The 19,794-nt window shown below is 36.7% G+C and overlaps 1 protein-coding gene and 1 pseudogene across 4 annotated transcripts in view; one reads left to right on the top strand and one right to left on the bottom strand.

Annotated features, from left to right (window-relative positions):
* Qki (QKI, KH domain containing RNA binding) overlaps positions 1-19,794 on the top strand; it is a 111,828-nt gene that overhangs the window by 54,074 nt on the left and 37,960 nt on the right. The gene's annotated exons all lie outside the window — the stretch shown is intronic.
* Positions 12,099-12,197, bottom strand: LOC114625493 (annotated as a pseudogene).

Genomic DNA, 19,794 nt, shown 5'->3' with positions numbered 1-19,794 from the left:
AAAACAAAACAAAACCCCCACAATCCATAAATATGTGCATTTGAATGTCATCTTCATCATGATTGAATGATAGAGCCCTTAAGCTAGTGTTTCTCAACTTAGGGTTTTTACCTTTTTTGGCAAACCTCTATCTCCAAATATGTTACAGTTCATAACAGTAGCAAAATTACAGTTTGGAAGTAGTAGAGAAATAATTTCATGGTTGGGGGTTACCACAACATGAAGAATTGTGTTAAAGGGCTGCAACGTCAGGAAGGTTGAGAACCACTTAAGCCATTCTTTTACTCAGCTCCATTCTCCCTGTTTTCCCTTTACTGTTTATAAAAAGACCTTATCAAAAGGACTTACTGCATTTTACAAACATTTATTTGATTTATTGGCGTACTGAGGAATGTACCCAAGATGTCTTATCTACCACTGAGCTATACTCAATTGTGAAGTTTTTAAAAGCAGAAATGGGCTTTATTAAGAAGGATGAGTGAGACAGGTAAGAAAGTCATGGTACATTTCCTTAGAGTGGCAGGTAGGGCAGTGGAGGAGGAAGGAACAGGGCCTTTTATGTGAGGGACTGTAGTTCTGAGAATTCGTTGGCTGGTTACCTTTTCATGGTAGCATTTTATATAGTTGTCACATGTATTTCTTGGATATTTGTAATGAGAAGAGTGTAGTCATTAAGATCTTTACTGTCTTCATTTTTGTTCCATATATTAAGTCTGATTTATCTATGATGTAAGCAAACCTGATTATTTTCTCAACTTTTTACTTGTTGCAAAACAGGTTCTGTTTTCTACTAGCAAGATAAGAGTTTTTATGTTAAAAGTTTGAAGGAAGGCTCAGTTTTGTATTCACTAGCTCTTACATAGTGAATTGGTTCTCAGAAATGCTCTAAAGGTGAAGAACAAGGCTTGCTTTTCTTTTCCTTATCACTGTGAATGCATATTAACGGTTATGATGTGTTTCACTTCATTGTATGTTGTTTTTTCTCTCATTGATGTAAAAAGATGATTCATTTGTTCCATGCTAAGATAAAACAATTTTGGTAACAGGAAAAACACTAGCTGCTGATGTTGACAATGAAAGCAATTTATTTATAAATCTTAGTATTTATCTGACTATATGTATAAATCAGTATGCCTTAAAATACTCAGAATAGTAGTAGTTAGTAACATCATGTATGTCCATGGAAAAATTCATTTTCTGTACTTGGTTTCATGTTTTAGGAATTGCTTAAGCTAGTATCTTGATTTATGTTTTTAAATATTCATGAGCTTTCAAAATCAAATCTGTCTTGTTGGAAAATTTTAAGAGAATTTTTGCTTTTATCCTGTTTACCTATTCTGTCTTTTAGCATTGGGCAGATTTTCACATTTGAATTTTTTCTTTAATTTTATTTTGTAAAAATTTTTATTACATGTATGGGAGTGGGGTATAGCCACCATGCTCATGTGGTAATCTGAGGACATATTGCTGGGCTTGTTTCTCTCCTTCCACCTTGTGAGGCCTAGGGAATGAACCCAGGTGCCTAGGCTTGGCAGCAGATACTTGTTCCCACTAACCCATCCCACTAGCCCAGTCCTTTCACCCCCTCCTTGTCGTGTGTGTGGTTATGGAACAGTCACACACGTGCTGGGTGTGTCTGCTCAGGTGTATCATTTCCCACCGGTTCCGTAGATGACATCATACTCAGTATTTTCTACACCTTGCTTTGTTACTATGTTTGACTTCACACCATTAATCGACAGCATTTAAAAGGAACACATCTATACAGATAGCAGTTTCCTTTAATAACTATATAACATTCACTTGTGGTATGTCACCATTCAATTACATCTAATCTGCTGTTATACATACAATGGTCTAGTGTATGTCTTTTGTGCTTGTCCTATATTCAGAAATGTGTGTGTGTGTGTGTATCCATTGCATTACCAACAGAATTAAACTTCTATGTGTTATATAGGAGACTTAGCATCTTTTACAGGCATCAGGGAAAATTGGATTGTATATAATTATGCCTTAGATTGGGTAAGTTTTGACTCCCTCTGAGAATCATTCTTAGTTGAAAAGGCCTTTTTTCATGCTTTATGTTTCTCATTCCTTCCTTTGTATCACATGAGAATCCACTCCCATCTTTATTTGTTACTTTTTTTGGTTACTTTTTAAAAAGTATATTTTATACTTTTTTTTTTGACTATTTCATATAAGTATATAACTTGGTCTTATTGGCCCTAAATTATCTCTTTTTACTTAGCCTAGTTCTCTTACCACATCCCCTTTACATGTTAATGTCACTCTTTAAAAATGTATTTATTTTTATATTATATACATGAATGTTTTGCCTTCATGTATGTCTGTGCACCTTGCGTGAGCCTGGTGTAAAAAGCAGAGGGTGTATTAGATTCTTGAACTGGAGTTCTGGACCATTGTGAGTCTCCAGGTGAGTGCTGGGAATTGAGCCCAGGTCCTCTGGAAAAACAGGAAATGCTCTTAACCACTGAGCTATTTCTCCAGCTCCCCCCGCCCCCCAAACCTTCACTTTTGATGACTCACTGAGTTATGTTGCCTGCATTACATGGGATGTGGTACCATCCACAGGCCGTATGGGAACCTAACCAGTAGGCCGTATCCTCCCCCCAACCCCAAGCTGTGTCAGGGCTCTCTGTATTGCTGGTTGTCCTTGAACTCTCAGAGATCCACTCACCTAAGTGCTGGGAATAAAGGCATGTGTGAGCCACCACACTGGGTTTATTGATAATTTTGACAAGATGAAGTAGTGAGTAGGAAAAGTTAAAAGATTTTTCTCATTTAAGTGGGTTTTTACGTCAAATGTGCTTGAATAGTAGTATTTAGCTATGACAATGGATCAGTTGCTATAAAACTGAGACTGTCCAATTCTGCTGTTACCTAATTTGAAAGAACCTGACTAGTCTTAATCATCCTTACGGTAAAAATTGATATTTCTGTTTATAATACTATAGATGATTGTTACTTAGTAATTATTACCTCTTGTAGTTAATACCATCTTTTAAGACTTTTTACCTTAAAATAGCTTTTACCAATGGGCTGGTTGGTTATTGACAGCAAAGATAGCAATATGGCTTCACTGTGCTTGTAGATTATGCTGTTAATAAATCCAAGAACTAATGAGTTCTCTCATAGATTGAGGGTTTTATGGATACTAGATGATGAATTTCCAGAAATTAGAAACAAGATTGACTGTGGGTAGGTGAGGTGCTTCATCTGCCATAGTAAAAAAAAAAGTTTGAGGTATGGTTGGAGAAGTTGTATTGGCATTGAAGACAAAGTTGAATGCTATATTAAAATTTATTTTCCTTTTGGAAGCAGTTGTTTAATGTCATGTTAATTATTATTTTTTTTTTTAAAATAACTTGACAGCCATGGAAGAAATTGAGGGAAGTCACAGATGATAATGAAGCCTCAGATAACCCACTTAGAAATTTTATTCGTAATAAAATAAGATTCATGTCTTTGAATAGTCAGTTCTTTGATCCTTTTATAAATAAAAATTTTATTTTTAGCTGGCTCATAATTGATACATTTACGAGGTACGGTATGGTATTTTAATGTGTATATACAATTTGTAACCATCCAGTCAGCACCATGTTTCTTTGTGTTAAAGAAAATATGCTTAACCTATCCAGAAAGTTCCCTAGCAACTTTCTTCACAATAGCTCTGTATTGGAAATAACCCAGATGTCATCTTGCAAGTGAATGCTTAAACTCTGGTACACCCATGTCATGGAGCAACCTACTGGTACACATAAAAAAGACAGAGTGAAAATGAAGACAGCTATGAGTGTAGAAAGGCTATGCTTACTGCATGGTTCTTCTCTAGATGACATTCTTGAAATGGAATGAAGTGTTTTTAGTCATGAAAAGGAGGCCCAGGATTTTCTGTGTGCTGGGAGGGTTCTATAATGTGATTAAAGCCAGGTTGCTATTTTGAGAATGATTTTATAGTATAGTTTTTTAAAAATACTAACCGTGGCAAGAAAGTTTTGTTGTTGTTTTAGCTCATAAACATGTTCTGTCATTCCCTAAAAATTAAAATGTGATTTAAGCATCAAAAAAACTAAAATTAAAATTTTACATCCACTATCTCAGCAGTCCTCTGGCCTTAGTATTAATAACACATTAAATTAATAACATATTTCCGTGCCTCAGTGTCTTTTGCCATAGTTCACAGTGCCAGTGTCTGTGTAGCTGACAGATAATAACTTGATTTACTTATGCACTGGCTAGTTTTATGTCAGCCTGACACAAGGTGGAGTTACCTGAAAGGAGAGAACCTCAGTTGAGGAATGCCCCCATAAGATCCAGATGTAGGGCATATTCTTAAGTAGTGATTGATGGAAGAAGACCCAGCCTATTGTGGATGGTGCTATCCCTGGGGTGGTGGTCCTGGGTTCTCTAAGAATGCAGGCTGAGCAGATCATAGCAAGCAAGCAAGCAAGCAAGCAAGCCAGTAAGCAGCACTTCTCGATGGTTTCTGCATCAGCTCCTGCTTCCAACTTCCCGCTTCTTGTGAGCTCCTGGCCTCATTGCTTTCGATGATAAACTATTATATGGAGCTGTGATAGAAATAAATCCTTTCCTCCCCAAATTTCTTTTGGTCATGGTGTTTCATCATACCAATAGTAACCAAAAGTAAGCATACTTTCATCCTGTATTTTTGCTCAAGTGAAGACATGATGTCTTGTTGAGCTTTGGAAGTAGTTGGTTGTTAAAGCAGAAAAAAAACCTACTGTATTAGTTCCTTTTAAATCCCTGTAGTCAGATAACTGACAAATGTGACTTTAGGAAAGAAGGTCTGTTGGTCAGGGGATATAGTCTTTTGGTTTTTTGAGACAGTGTTTCTCTGTGTAGCCCTGGCTGTCCTGAAACTCACTCTGTAGACCAGGCTAGGCTCGAACTCTCGAACTCAGAAATCCACCTGCCTCTGCCTCCCAAGTGCTGGGATTAAAGGCGTGCGCCACCGCCACCACCTCCCGGTCGGGATATAGTCTTATCACAGCATCCATCTTGGAAAATTCCAGGTGTGGCTTGCTCTTCACATTTCTTCCAAAGGGTAAAAAGAAGTCAGGTGAAAGAGGAACTAGTGATCAACCTTAAATCTCCCACCTCAGAAGTCTGTGCCATTTATACCTCACCTCCTACAGGTTCCAGATCCCCCCCCCCCACACCATGTAATGGGTGGAGGGGTAGGCAAGTGTTCATATACGAACCTATGGGAGATATTTCAGATTGAGATCTTAACATTTATTCTTCTGCAAAAGACTAAATCAATTCTTTTCAAAGCATCTATGGTTTTAAAAACACTTTTAAGAAAAATCAAATTTACTGGAGACAATCTCTTTGTTAAATGCAGTAAAATTAGCTTTCAGAGAAATGGACTTTTAAGACAATTTAACCTTATTTTAAACGTTGTCAGCAGATAAAATTAGCCAGTGGGAAATGCTGTCAAGGTTTTGTAAGCATGCTTGACTTAACCTGTTTACAGGCTATAGTATAACTTGTGGCATGCTCTCCTAGTATTTTAAGGCTGTTAACTAGTTCTTATGGGGCTTGTGTTTGCTGCTTTTCCCCCTCTTATTTGTTTCAAAATTAAGAGAGTATCTTTAGAGTATTGATTAGGTTATTTAGCTCCTTCTCTGTTTACATGTTCACTATGGAATCAAGGACTCAGAGGATTTTAAATAATTATTTTACTTTGATCTACAACCCTTAAAATTGGGAGACAGTTTTTAAGGGGTAAAAAGATGAACCCAAACGAGAATTTCTTTTGTTTATTAAAATGAAGTCACATTTTAAGTAACCTATAAAACTTAAATTACTCTGCCATGGATCTAATCACGGGATAAGTTAATTGTCCATGTCTAGTGAAATCAGGCATGAATTTCAGTAAAGAGAGAGTCCATTTTTATCACTAGGTCCTCTTAATGAGCCTTTAAAAGTTAAAGCTTTGAGTGGATTACAGTCAGCTAAGGAATATTTGAGTACCTTTGTAGTTTGGTTATATATGGCACGTTTTCTTTCTAGAATGTCCTGTTTAGAAGTGACAGAATTAATAGGAAAGTGCCACTTGTCTATATCGTGTACTGTATTGCTTGATTTTTCTATCCATAATCCTGCAACGAAGAACGTTAGTTAGAAAGCATCTTAAGCCATGCTAACAGCATATTGTTAGGCAGTTTCATGAATCTAGTGAGCCTCTCAGTCTACCCTAGTAGTTGTATCTTTTTTATTTAGTTTTTAAGCTGTGAAATACTTCTATTGCAATTTCCTGTTGCTTTTCTTTAAGACAGATCAAATTCATTCTTTCTATCTACCTATCGTCTATCTGTCTGTCTATCTGTGTTTCTGTCTTATCTCCATCCATCCATCCATCCATCCATCCATCCATCCATCCATCCATCTCCATGTTAGGTGGCTCACAACTTCCTGTAACTCCAGGATATTTGATGCCCTTTCCTAGACTCCATAGGTGTCAGTACTCTTGTGCACATAGATGTGTACACACAGGTACACACACATACACACAGAGAGAACTTAAAAATAATGAAAAAAATTTAAAAGGTACTTTTATTAAACTCTAAAGATTTCATACTGTGTTATGCCCTTGCCCAGTAGACTTTCTGGATTCAGATTTCTCTAATTTTTTTTATTGTATTTCTTCCCCCGGCCCAGTTCAATCCACATCACAAACAGCATTTGTGTGCTTCTCTAGTCTCCTACTTAAAATAGGCTATTGGCCTTCATTTTAAATGATTTGATAGCTTTTCTATTTTCTGATGATTAAAATTCAAGCCGCCTGTTTTGGCAAGAATGTTTTCAAAAGTGATTTTTTTTTCCCATTAGTATCATTTAGCAGTTAAAAGGGTAGGCTTGGCTCTTTTATTTTAGTCAGTTGGTTAAGAATTTTGATTGCCATATTTTTCCCTATAGCATAAAGTTGAAATTTGAAACTTAAATTGAAGTTACTAATTCCCATGTTATCAGCAAAAAGGTAGGGATGTTTTGTAGATAATATGAGTGATTATAATAATTTTCCAGCTCATGTGTAAGTTTTTTTTTTAATCTTCTCTTCATACTGCACGATTCTCTACAAGGTAATGTTGTAATGTGAACTTATAAAGCTTTAAATGGTTTTCAGTCAAGTGGCTAGATTATTTAGTAGTAGTTTATAGCATTTAATTTATTTGTTATTATTTTTGGCTCTGTATTTCTGTGAATAGTATGTTTATACCATGAGGTGCGTGAATGCGTGTGTGTTTGAATGCGTGCGTGCGTGCGTGCGTGCGTGTGTGTGTGTGTGTGTGTGTGTGTGTGTGTGTGTGCGCGCGCACGCATGCATGCATGCATGCCTGCCTGTATGTCTATTGTCTGTATCAACGAGAACTTTGGAGTTTGTTATTTTGTTACATCTTTATTTTAGTTCTGTGAACCAAGCTCAACTTGCCAGGCTTATATGACATGCACCTTTACCTGCTGAACTTTCTTGTTGGACCATAATTTTTTTCTTTGTGTTTTTTCTTTCAGTGTATTAATTATTGGTATCATTTAATAGGAATTTTTTTTTTTTTAAGTCAGGTTTGCGCTCCATAGCTCAGACTAGCCTTGAACTTAACTAAACAGCTCTTGCTGGCCTCAAAGACAGTTGTTCAACTTAACCTATTTATTATGTTTTAATTATAAACATGAGCTAAAATAATATACACTCAAAAAGCTGAGTGTTTTAAAAAGTAATTTAAATAAGTTTTATAGTAAGTTGTACATTATCCAACCACAGTAACTTGGTATTGATGCTAGGGTATGTAGGCTCTTTTCTCTTTGGTAATTTTCCGTGCTCCTGAATACACATTTAGGAAGTCACCAAAAGAGGTAGCAGCTGCATGTGTTTGGGATGTTTATAACGTTACCAAACGGGTGGGAGAGCTTGAAGCAGAGATGCTTTGAGACAATAGTTGGTTAATGAGTTTGCTTGTATGTACAAGAGAAGAGAATGGGCCTGATTGCTCACAATTTGAAGCCTGAAAATGTATTTTTCTGGATCTGTGTATTTGCATATCTAATTGCTATGTAATCAAAACTAAGTGAACTGTAACTACTTCAAACTTTAAAATGAAAGGCAATCATCCTTATGGGGGGGGCTAACTTGCAAGCTAGCCTGAATATTAGCATTATAGTCCTCTTGTGCTTAATTATAGGTGTCTGGCTGAGCAGTAAATGTATGCTTGTGTAATAGAGAAGCTAGTGTGACTCTGACACATCAGTGGAGCTCTGCTGTAACAGAGCCTGAGCTTTGAGAGCCATTACTGTGTATCTATTGTGTGCATTGGTGCTAAGGGATGGTGCCAGGAGTGCTAATTACCTGCTTTCTTGATATGGAAAGCAGTGGTTCCACCAGTGACCTTAATACTAAAACTAAGACTTGTATTAAGCTGCTAGAATATGCTTGGTTTTCTGATGGAAGGAATCCCTACCCCCACACCCAAGCTGTTTTCTGACTGCTTTGTTTTTTGGTTAGCCCTTTAGGGTTAAAATCTATTTACTATACTAAGAGTCCTTTGGGTTATTGTAGATTTTCCTTTTCACTGTATTATTAATTTGAGAGACAGTGTATTTTTTTATAGTTCCTTCTTATTTTATTGGATACTTCATTTATTTACAGTACAGATGTCATCCCCTTTCCCCATTTTCCCTCCCTAGAGCTCCCTATCCTACATCCCCTTCTTCCTTTATGCTTTTATACCATTTTGATTACATGCATCTATTAAGGTCAGTTCTAGGTTGAGGAACTAGCAATACAATAGATGTAAATAGTCAAGGAATAAGCCATACAATAAACACAAATAGTCAAAGAAAAAGCAAGGCATTAAACCCAATTACATGAACACTCCCGTGATCACTGTTTCTAAAGGCTTATCAGGATGACCAAAGTATCTGACCCTACTTCCTGCCCTAGCCCAAGGTCATTTTCATGTCTGAAGCCTACTTCCTTGTTTTAGCCTAAAATTTAGATTCCTGCCTTTGATTACTTCTTTGTTCTAGCCTAATGTCAGATTCCTGCCTGAAACCTACTTCCTCGTCCTTGGTCAATGTCATATTCCTGCCAAGCAGCCCGCTTTCTTGTCCTTGGCCCATATCAGCTTCTTGCCAAGCAGCCCCAAAGGCTCTCCACCTCTCCCCCCTTTTTGATTTCATTAGCAAGACCGAGCCTGTCTTAGGTGGTTCTAACAAGCATGCCTTCCTTACCTGTTATGGAATATGAATAATCAAAAGCAATGCATTTCTGTCGTAGGTCAGTAAGGCTCTGTGCAGAATCTTACCCGTCCTTGGCTTGCCAGCCTGTTAAATTAATAACTCTATTTGGGGGTCCATTATCAGTTTCAAGTCATGTACTTGGGCTGCCAGCCTGTTGATGTAGTTAGAGACAAGCTTTAACACAATGGGGAGGAATAAAAGTATTCCCAAGACAAGAAGGGCTAGCCTGATCAAGCTATATATGCCATTCCTGACTAAATGGAAATATTGACCTCAGGCCATGGGTAATTTTATCGGCATTATCTGCAGCATCAAAGCTCAACAGAGCAGCATTCTTTAAATTCATAAACTCACTATGCAAAGTTAACACACCCAGAGAGGTGTTAGGACTATGCCATATATCCTACAGGTGTCTTTATACTTTTTTCTAATTATAATGACAATCATTGTGAATTTCAAAAGTAACATTACTCCAGTGATATTTGTCATGACACTTGGGATAGCTTCTAACTCTTGAACCCTGAACCTCTTTCAGATAATTTGAATGGGTTATAGAGCATCATCTGTTGTTCCAGATACCTATATAAATCCTTTTGTATACTCAATACATTAGTAACTTTTTTTTTTGCTAGATGGTTAACAAAAATTGTTGTCTTAACTCCTTGTGTCAATGCTATTGCAGAAGCAGTGGTGCTAGCAATTAATGAAATTAAAGCTGTTATACCAACAATAATCAAGCCCACTACCCTCTTGCTTCTGCTTAAAGTCTAACTCACTTCTTCCAGCACTTTCAAGCTTTTTTTCAGAGAATCAAGGTTTTATAATACTCAAGGCAGTAAGATAAAAGCTGATTGATAGACCCACGTAACAGACATGCCACGTTTCAACACACTAACATAATTGGAAATTATACAGTCAGTGCACCTTAACAATAAATATGTAGAAGAGACAAAACCAATTTTAGCTCAACAATTAATAGAGCCTTAAAACATACACTAACCCTTGTTTGAAATCCAGATCCTGTCCCAACTTTATCTCTTGGTATCATAACATCATAGTGAGCTACAGCTAACTTCCAAATATGTCTCTGACAATGTCCAAATCTAGTCTTCCAAAAGTAGACTTATTTCCAATATTGGATTGATTTCTAGACCAGTATATGATTGAGTCCTAATAGCTGGTCACCTTTAAGAAGAATACAAGAGACATTATAATTTCTTTTGATTCTCTATCCCACAAGGTCTAAAAGCTTGAGGCAAGGCAGCATGTCCCATCTGGGGTATAATCAATCAAAGGTGGGTCAGGAACTTATGTCCAAAACAGGTCCCCAGTCACCCTTGTCAGGGCACTAAGCAAGCTCACAGGTCAGCATCATTCTTTGTGTCAGCAACAGTATGTCTCAACAGTCTTTTTAGAGTTCCATGAACCTCTTCCACAATACCTTGTCCTTGAGGATTATACGCAGCCCCATAATAAATTGTTGACAAAAAGTCTCGACTGCTCAACTACAATTGCCAGATCCATTATCTGTTTTTTTCTTTTGGGTATTTTATTTATTTACCTTTCAATATTATCCTCTCTCCCATTTTCCCTCAAAACGCCTTACCCATCCCCCCTCCTCCTACGTCTATGAGGGTGTGTCCCCACCATCCACCCATTCCTGCCTCCCTGCTCTTGAATTCCCCAACACTAGGGAATCCAAATTTTCAGGGACCAAGGCCCTCCTCATCCACTGATGCCCAACAAGGCCATCCTCAACTACCTATACAGGTGGAGCCACGAGTCCCTTCTTTTGTGTTCCCAGGCTGGAGGTTTAGACCCTGGGAGCTCTAGTTGCATATCTTGATACTCCTTCTAAGGAGCAAAGCACCCACACTTTGGTCTTCCTTCTTCTTCTTGAGCTTCATGTGGTCTATGCATTGTATCTTAGGTATTGTGAGCTTTTGGGCTAATATCCACGTATCAATGAGTGCATGCCATGTGTATGCTTTTGTGATTGGGTTACCTCACTCAGAATGATATTTTCAAGTTCCAGCCATTTGCCTTCGAATTTCATGAGGTCATTGTTTTTAATAGCTGAATAGTACTCCATTATGTAAATGTACCACATTTTCTGTATCCATTTATCTATTGAAGGACATCTGGATTCTTTCCAGCTTCTGGCTATTATAAATAAGGCTGCTATGAATATAGTGGAGCATGTGTCCCTGTTGTATGTTGAAATATCTTTTGAGTATATGACCAGGAGTGGTATAGCTGGGTCCTCAGGTAATACTATGTTCACTTTTCTGAGGAACCGCCAGACTGCTTTCCATAGTGGTTGTACCAGCTTACAATCCCACCAACAATGGAGGAGTGTTCCTCTTTCTCCACATACTTGCCAGCATCTGCTGTCACCTGAGTTTTTGATCTTAGCCATTCTGACTGGTGTGAGGTGGAATCTCAGGATTGTTTGGATTTACATTTCCCTGATGACTAAGGATGTTGAACACTTTTTTAAGTGCTTCCCGGCCATTCAAGGTTCCTTAGTTGAGAATTCTTTGTTTAGCTCTGTACCCCATTTTTTAATAGGGTCATTTGATTGTCTAGAGTTTAATTTCTTCAGTTCTTTGTATACCTTGGATATTAACCTTCTATCAGATGTAGGATTGGTAAATATCTTTTCCCAATCTGTTGATTGCCACTTTGTCCTATTGATGGTGTCCTTTGCTTTACAGAAGCTTTGCAGTTTTATGGGGTCCCATTTGTCAATTCTTGATCATAGATCATAAGCCATTGATTGGTGTGTCCTGTTCAGGAACTTTTGCCCTGTGCCCAAAAATACAGAATGCTTCACGAATTTGTGTGTCATCCTTGCCATGCTAATCTTCTCTGTATCATTCCAATTTTAGTATATGTGCTGCCCAAACCAGCACGAGACAGTATATTCTTAACATCCTTAAATGTCATTGAAAGTTTTATAGCCACTAATTTCTAAGGCTTTCAGACTAACATAAGCTCTTTTTATATTTCTTCATTTAACTTAGACATCTAACACAGGCTTAAAACTTACTTTAGTTTAAATTTAGCATCAAACTAGTTCCTTTTAGTCATTCAGTCCCCGAGGAAAAGATAGGTTCAAGGATTTGGGTTGAGCTAGAGAAATGTCTACAAACCCCCGCCAACCCCCCACCACCATCACATACAACAAAATAAAACACCATCACTTTAAACTTTCTGTTATTTCACTTAATTCTGTTTTGCCTTTTAAAAAGTTTATTCTAAGTTTAAAAATTTAGGATTATTAAACTTTGTTTTTAAAATACTAATTGCTTTCGAGTTTTTTTCTCATTTTGAGGAAAAAGGATTTATTTTTGTAAACTGTTAGTTGAAGTGGAGTTAACAGATAAGTTTCAGAAGATACTCTCATGAAGTTTTACCTTTTAAATTAAGACTTAATTTGTTGAGGCCAGACCCAGTGACACACACACATTTAATCAGAGCAGACTGGAGACAGAGGCAGGTAGGTCTCAGAGTTCAAGGTCAGCCTGTCTATGTAAAGAGGCCCTCTCTCAAAAAATAAAATAAGAACATACCATGTTAGTCTATTGTGAGTTTTGCACTTCTTTTCAGTCAGCATTATTTTGTGAAAACAGCTTATGAGTCATCAACAATCAAATCTGAGTGTGCTGGAGTTTCTGTCCTACTTAGCTTGAGGTCATCTCTAGCTATAGGAAATGCCATTGAACAAATGAAGAAAAATCAGACCCTTTATACATTATGTAGTTTGTGATTTTTGAACAGTTACCGAGTATCAGATCTATTGTTTTTACTGGAGCTTTTGAAGTTGTTTTAAATTAAGTAATACTTTTATCAAAAGAGTGACTTCTCCATTCTTTTTATAATACATCCATATTCTGATAACACTTGCTATGTTCTCAATTACAGGTTTATCTCACAGTAATTTATTTTCAGTAACCTCTAAGTCCTGCACATGCATGACACTTGGGAGACATTTGGAAATTTAATATATTGTGACCTTTCATATGCTGTGCTTGAGCCAAGCCCCGGGTTTAAAAATATCCTGTTGAATTACTTTGCTCTCTATGTACAGTAACTATATGTAGTAACTTTTCAATACTGTATTTTAGAATTATTGTTGTTTATGCATGTTCATATGGACATGCATGCCTATGTGTGTGTACATGTGTGCCAGGCCATACATGTGCTATAGCATGTTTGTGGAGATTAGAGGACAACTTTCATGAGTTGAATTTTGTGTTCTACTGTGGATTCTAGAGACCAAACTCAGGTACTAGGCTTTCATGTGACACCCTCCCCCCTTTTTTTTTACCTGCTGTGACAGATTTCATATCTTAGTATCTTTCTTTTCTTTTTTGTATGTGTGGGAGTGTATTCATGTGTGTGCATGTGAAGGATCACATGTCATTAGTCAGACATTGTCTATGATTTCACATCATGCACCCCAATCCCACTCATTTTCCTGTCCCTTTGTTTCCATCCTCCAATCTTGCAGCTTCCCTCCAAAGAACATAAAATAAGAGTAAAAAAGCAAAGACAAAGAACATTTTGCAGTGTAGGCTGTAGTGTGCACAGTATGCCACATAGTATATACTCTTTTGTCCACATGTCTTTACTTGTGAATGTTCATTGCAGTGAGTCATTGATCTGTTTTAGGCCTCTGTTTTTTGCTACACTGTCAATACTGGATCCTTATGGGGACTAATCTTGGATTTCTTTTTGTTGTGTCCTGGAGATACTGCAGCTTTGGATCTGCAGGACAAGCCCTTTCATGTACTTCAGATCATAGATGGGGTAGATGTTGTTATTGTAGGCATAAATACCATGCCTCTCCTCAGAGGTGTTTCAAAAGAGCTGTCACTAGGATTCTGATAAACTAATACAGGGAGAGATAGACAATACCAGAAGGAAAATAAAAGCAATTAGAAGTTTTCAAACTTCAATATAGAATTTCTTGATAAAATAAATTTGATAACTAGATGATTTTTGTTGAATATATATTCGAAGATAAGACAATGGAGATCTCCTATTGTAGAGAACCAAGTGATGGGAGCGGAACGATAGGGTTTGCATACTATAGGTGCAAATCAGAGTTTGAGGGGCCTACTGAGTTCCTAGCTTCTTGTGTCCTTGAATAAAGAACTGTGTCAGGGACACACGACAAGGCAGTGGAATAGGAGCTGTTTATAAGAAAGAGTCCCAGGAATGGACAGGGGCCTAGAATGCCAAGAAAACACATGTACAACAACCCTGGACCATGAGGTTCATTAATTTACATAGGACGCATCTTTTCATATATATATATGTTTTCCAGATTTTGTTTTGTTTTTCCCTGCATGCTCTTTTTGTTGTTTGTAGGCCAGGGTAAGGGGTCCCTGTTATGTGTGTTTCCTGGCTTCTTTCATGTTGATGCTACTCTACTATTCCTCATATGGTCTAACAGACACACATTTGGCATCCAAGAAAACTGGAAAACAGATAAACCTTGGGAAAAAAAAAGTTTGAAGAAATCATGGCTCAGAACCTCTTAAGTGTGTTGATAGACATAAATAGGCGGGTTTTAGATACCCAACCAGCAGCATTTAGAATGAACACAGAAGACAGTGTACACTGAGTTGTATCAGAACAGATCTTTACCACCAGATACCAACAGCCAGTCTTATCTGTGTATGGTTCATATATATATTCTCAATATTTAGAATGCTGAAACAGGAAGATTATGAATTCAAGTGCTGGTAAAGTAGTAAGTGTAATAGATCATTTAACCATCCAAACACTGCCTAGAAATAGTTAAAAAGCTAGTGAGGCAAAGTTTAAAAGTAAAATATAGCCCATGTATATTCATATATATTCATGTATTCATACATAGAAAGACTCTACTTCAGAATGAAACCTTGATGCTTTTGAATATTTGCTTCCCAGACCACTAGCCCATTCTTTTTTCCTGAGGGCCTTCATTTTATTTTATTTTAGTTAAGTTTCACTATCTGTTTGTATTGCATAAAAATATCTTGAAGGCAGAGAGAAAAGAAAAGTATACATGAAATATTAAATGGCTGATTTTATTAACAGAAAATAAATGGGAAGGGAAAATAACTTCTAAATGCTAAAAGTTAAAATAACTATTAGTTATTAGTAACTATTAGTTAGTTAGATAATTAGAATTATCTAACTAGCAAACACTGTCTCTTAAGTGAAAATGAAATAAGATCCAAGAACTGATTGCACTAGATAATATGAATGAGTGTTCCTTTAGGCTAAAGAAAAATGTTAGTCATTAAAAATTGGTTATTTAAAAGAAAATGGCTAACACTGGTAATAGTAAATATTCTAGTAAATAAAAAAGTCTTACTGGGTATTTCTTATAAAAGACAATAGCTATTTAATGTAGATTTCATAAATTATATCAATGTATATATAGACCTATGTAGTTATAAAATTTCTGTTATGTGAAATAGCAAAGAAGCAAATGTAAAGTAGATCATGTACAATTAAAATTTGTATTATAACCTTCCCCTGCATGATAGCCACCATAGAAATATTACTAAGAAGTGTAATTAGAAAGTTAGCGAAGTTAAGTTTAAAAGTAAAATGCATTTCTAGAACATACTACAGCAGTGAGGCTAAAGAGATGGCCTAGTGGTTAAGAGCGCTTTATTGCCCATGCAGAAGACTGGGGCTGCATCCCCAGCATCACGTGGTCAGACACAAGCACTTTTAAACTCTAGTTCTAGGGTATCTGATGTCTTCACACCTCTGGTACAGACATACAACTAGGCACACATGCATCCCTTAAAAATACATATCTGAGTTTAGAAAACATACATACTGCTGGATCTGATATAGTAGAGAAGAAAGTATGGAATGGAAGCATCGGAACGGCAGAGTAGTTGCACATGTAGACTATTAAATGGAGCAGCTGTAGCTTCAGCCCTGCCCCCCAGAGCTTCAAGGTTGCTCTTATTAAAGCTCATCAAGAGATATACCATCCAAAAGAGAAATACTGTGAGGTTAAAAATACAAATGTGGGAACAATATCTCTAGAAGGTAGCAAGCAGGTGTCTATTGATGTAAAATAAAAGACTCTCAAAAGGAAATAAAGGAGATATTTTGTAATGGTAAAGATATTTTGTAATCTATCAGGATAATGAAACAGCATAAATACAGTTTTATACCTGCGCCAAAAAATTAAATATAGGCATAAACAGTAATTAATTCTACAATCAGAAGTAGGTTTTGTTTTGTTTTTGACTGAAGAGGAGGTAGACTTTATTCTCAACACTTAGGCCTTCTTCTGAGCCTCGTTAAATATTCTAACTAATCATTAGAAACTTTATATTTTCTTTTACGTGCACTACAGTGGAACCTGTGCATCTCATAGGGTATGAAAAGATGAGAATTGTATAACTTAAACTTTGATCATGAAGGAATTAAATACCAAATATTTTGAAAATAAGTAACACAACTTCCTATGACTCACTGGACAAGACATATGGAGGAAACCAGAAAACATTTTTAGTTGGATTATAAAGAATACAAGACAGAAAAATTTGTTAGGCTAAAAACTTGTTTAAAGAGGACTTATTTATAAATGTTTTACAAGCTTAGAAACATCAAAAATAAACCAAGCTCTGTGTAATTAAAAAGGAACTAAGAAATATAAGATGGAAGATACTGAAGTTGAACAAGGACAATAGAGAAATGTAACGAAAATGATTATTTGTCTTTCAGAGTACTGGTGTAATAGATAAAGCTCTAATTAGGCTGACATATAACAAGTAGAAAATACTGAAGACCAGTATCTGAGAAGGTGAAAAATATACTAGAGACCCTGTATTTAGTCAAAGTTCTTGAAGGGAGTGAATGACATGAGTAACATTTTAAGATGAGGTGTCACGTAGCCCAGGATAACTTTGAACTGTTAATCCTCCTGTCTCCACTTCACAAGCTCTGAGATTTTAGGTGTGTGCCAGTATCTCTTGCTCCATGAGGTAATTTAGGACAAAAAGTTAGGCATTCTATATGAGAATAATAGATTCTTTGAAAAACAAATTATTATCAAGAAGCAACAACTACACAAAATTGACACTTCCATGTCATTTGAACGGTATTTTCAAAACATGTAATAGAATAAATCACAATATAATTATGAAAAGAAAAGAAGCAACAAATTCTTAATTTAAGGTCTGAGCTGTATTTTAAAACTTTCCTATAAAGAAAAGATTATACTTTTGTGTATTTAGAATGGAAAAATGTAGGAAAAGTTTCATATCTCCCCATAGTCACAGATACCAAAATATAATAACTCACAAATTTTAGTGAATTTAATTATGTAAGTAGATTACTGTAATGTTTACCAAGATATAGATAGGTAGGTAGGTAGGTAGATAGATAGATAGATAGATAGATAGATAGATAGATAGATAGATAGATAGATCTGTCTTGCAAGAGTTGCTTAGCATCTCTAAGCCAGTCAGCAAAGTCCATCATATCAGTGGGGTCAAATCTCAGAATTGTGACTGTGTCTATAGCTGCATAAAGATGAACTTGGCCATATATTCATAACTGACCCCCATCACCCACTAGGGAACTAAAAGTAGAAGGAGACACCTCTAACTTGCTAAAGTTCGTCTACAAAATAATTATAGTAGCATAAAGTAATAAATTACTATGTTTTTTCTCCTATGCTCACAAAGATCCCAGGGATGTTTGGTTTTATCGTTTCCATTCTCTTTGGCATGAAAAGATAGCCAGTGCAAGAAAAAACAAAGATAAAGTTGGAGAGGTGGCTCAGGAGTTAAGAGTGCTTGCTTCTCTTGCCAAGGAGTTGAGCTTGCTTTTTAAGGACCACAGTCAGGCAGCTCACAACTAGGGATCCAGTGGCCTCATCTATAATCTATGGGTAGTCATATACAGATATATGTTCACATAAATTTAGAATAATAATAAGAGGATCACCATATAGAACAGAAGATAATTTAAAACTCTTTTCAGACCTGATTCTTTATATAGAAAATTCTAGGGCATGATAAATGCTGTATTTACCAAATACCATCACTGAAAAACATGTAAAGTAGAAAGTACTGGAAGTGACAGGAAGGCACACACATGCACAGTGAAGCAAACCTAACAACCCTGTACTGAACAGTGAATGAAGTTGGATGCTTGGCATACTCTCTGTGTGTTTGTTCTATAAGAAAAGTCTTGTCAGATACAGGAGCCTCAAAGGTTCTTTGTATTCCAGAAATCGGGTTAAAATGAAAAGTGTCCCTCAAAGTGGCGTGTTTTCATGCCATGAAGAAGGAACACTGAAATAGATGAAAAGCTAGGAAAATAAAAGCAATAAAGGCAAGCTGTGATAGGTATGAAGTTTATTGAACAAAGACACTGAAAATTAACTCATACAGGATATTACTCTGAAAATTAGCAAAATACTAATCTGAAAAGAGAAACAGCATATTTATTGTCTTGAAAAGCAGCATCATTTTAACAGGTTTTTCCTAGACTTAATCTTATTCATCGTATTCTGTGGTAAAAGGAATATATCATTGTTCACAGCTTATTTGTATTCAGTCATGTTTTTTATGTCATAGTAGTTTGTGCTGTTGTGTGTGTTGATAATGTAGCTGAGGTGGTGAAATGAATGATTAAACCTCTTTGAGTCCCAGAAGGTCACACACCCACCCAAGAGCTCTCTGTATTCATAAATGAAACATGCACATGCACACGCATGTGTACACACACACACACACACACACACATCAGCTAATTTTGATATGCCTTGACTAGCTCAATGTCTGGGCACTTCTAAACTTCCCCTCAACTAGCACACATTCCCCTCCAGTATTCCTGGCAACATCTTCTAGATCTATATTTTTTTATCTTTGCTGCCTTGTTACCTTTGGGCAGCCACTGCCGCTCCCCTCCACCAGAATAGGGCCACTTTCCCTTTATACCTACATTGCTGGATGATTTTTCTCCTGCAATCTTAAATCTGATCCCTCTCCCTCCAAGTCAAGGCAATCTCTGGTTGCTATCCCTCTCTCCCTTAGTCCCTTGCCCATGCAATCTAAAAGTCCCGCCTCCATCTCCCTGCATAGCCATTGGCTTAGGGCAATTCTTTATTACTAATTGCAGCCAGCTGGGGGCAGGTACCCTCAGGTCTGGAGGTAACTTTTGGGAGCTAAATTAAGACAAAGCATTAGAACCAATTCCCAACATGTAGCAACTTTTAAGAATAATCATGTTTTCCCCCAAGCTATTGAAAGTTTATTGCCAGGAACTCTAAAATGTCTGAGTTTTTGTTTGTTTTGTCTTAATCTTACCTAAACTTAACACGTTAGCTTGTCGTTGCCACAGTTTCCCACATATTGGTAGGAGTTCAGTGCTGACTTAGCAGCCCTGGTTTCTGACTGATGTGAAAAGCAAGAGCAGTGTCTTCATATCTGCAGCTGGTCCCGAGTCTGGTGTGTTCCAGCCACACAGAAGGCC

Source organism: Grammomys surdaster, unplaced genomic scaffold (genome assembly GCF_004785775.1).
Source record: "Grammomys surdaster isolate TR1022 unplaced genomic scaffold, NIH_TR_1.0 218, whole genome shotgun sequence".
In the NCBI taxonomy this organism is placed as follows: domain Eukaryota; kingdom Metazoa; phylum Chordata; class Mammalia; order Rodentia; family Muridae; genus Grammomys; species Grammomys surdaster.
This window is presented reverse-complemented; position numbering and strand designations above follow the sequence as displayed.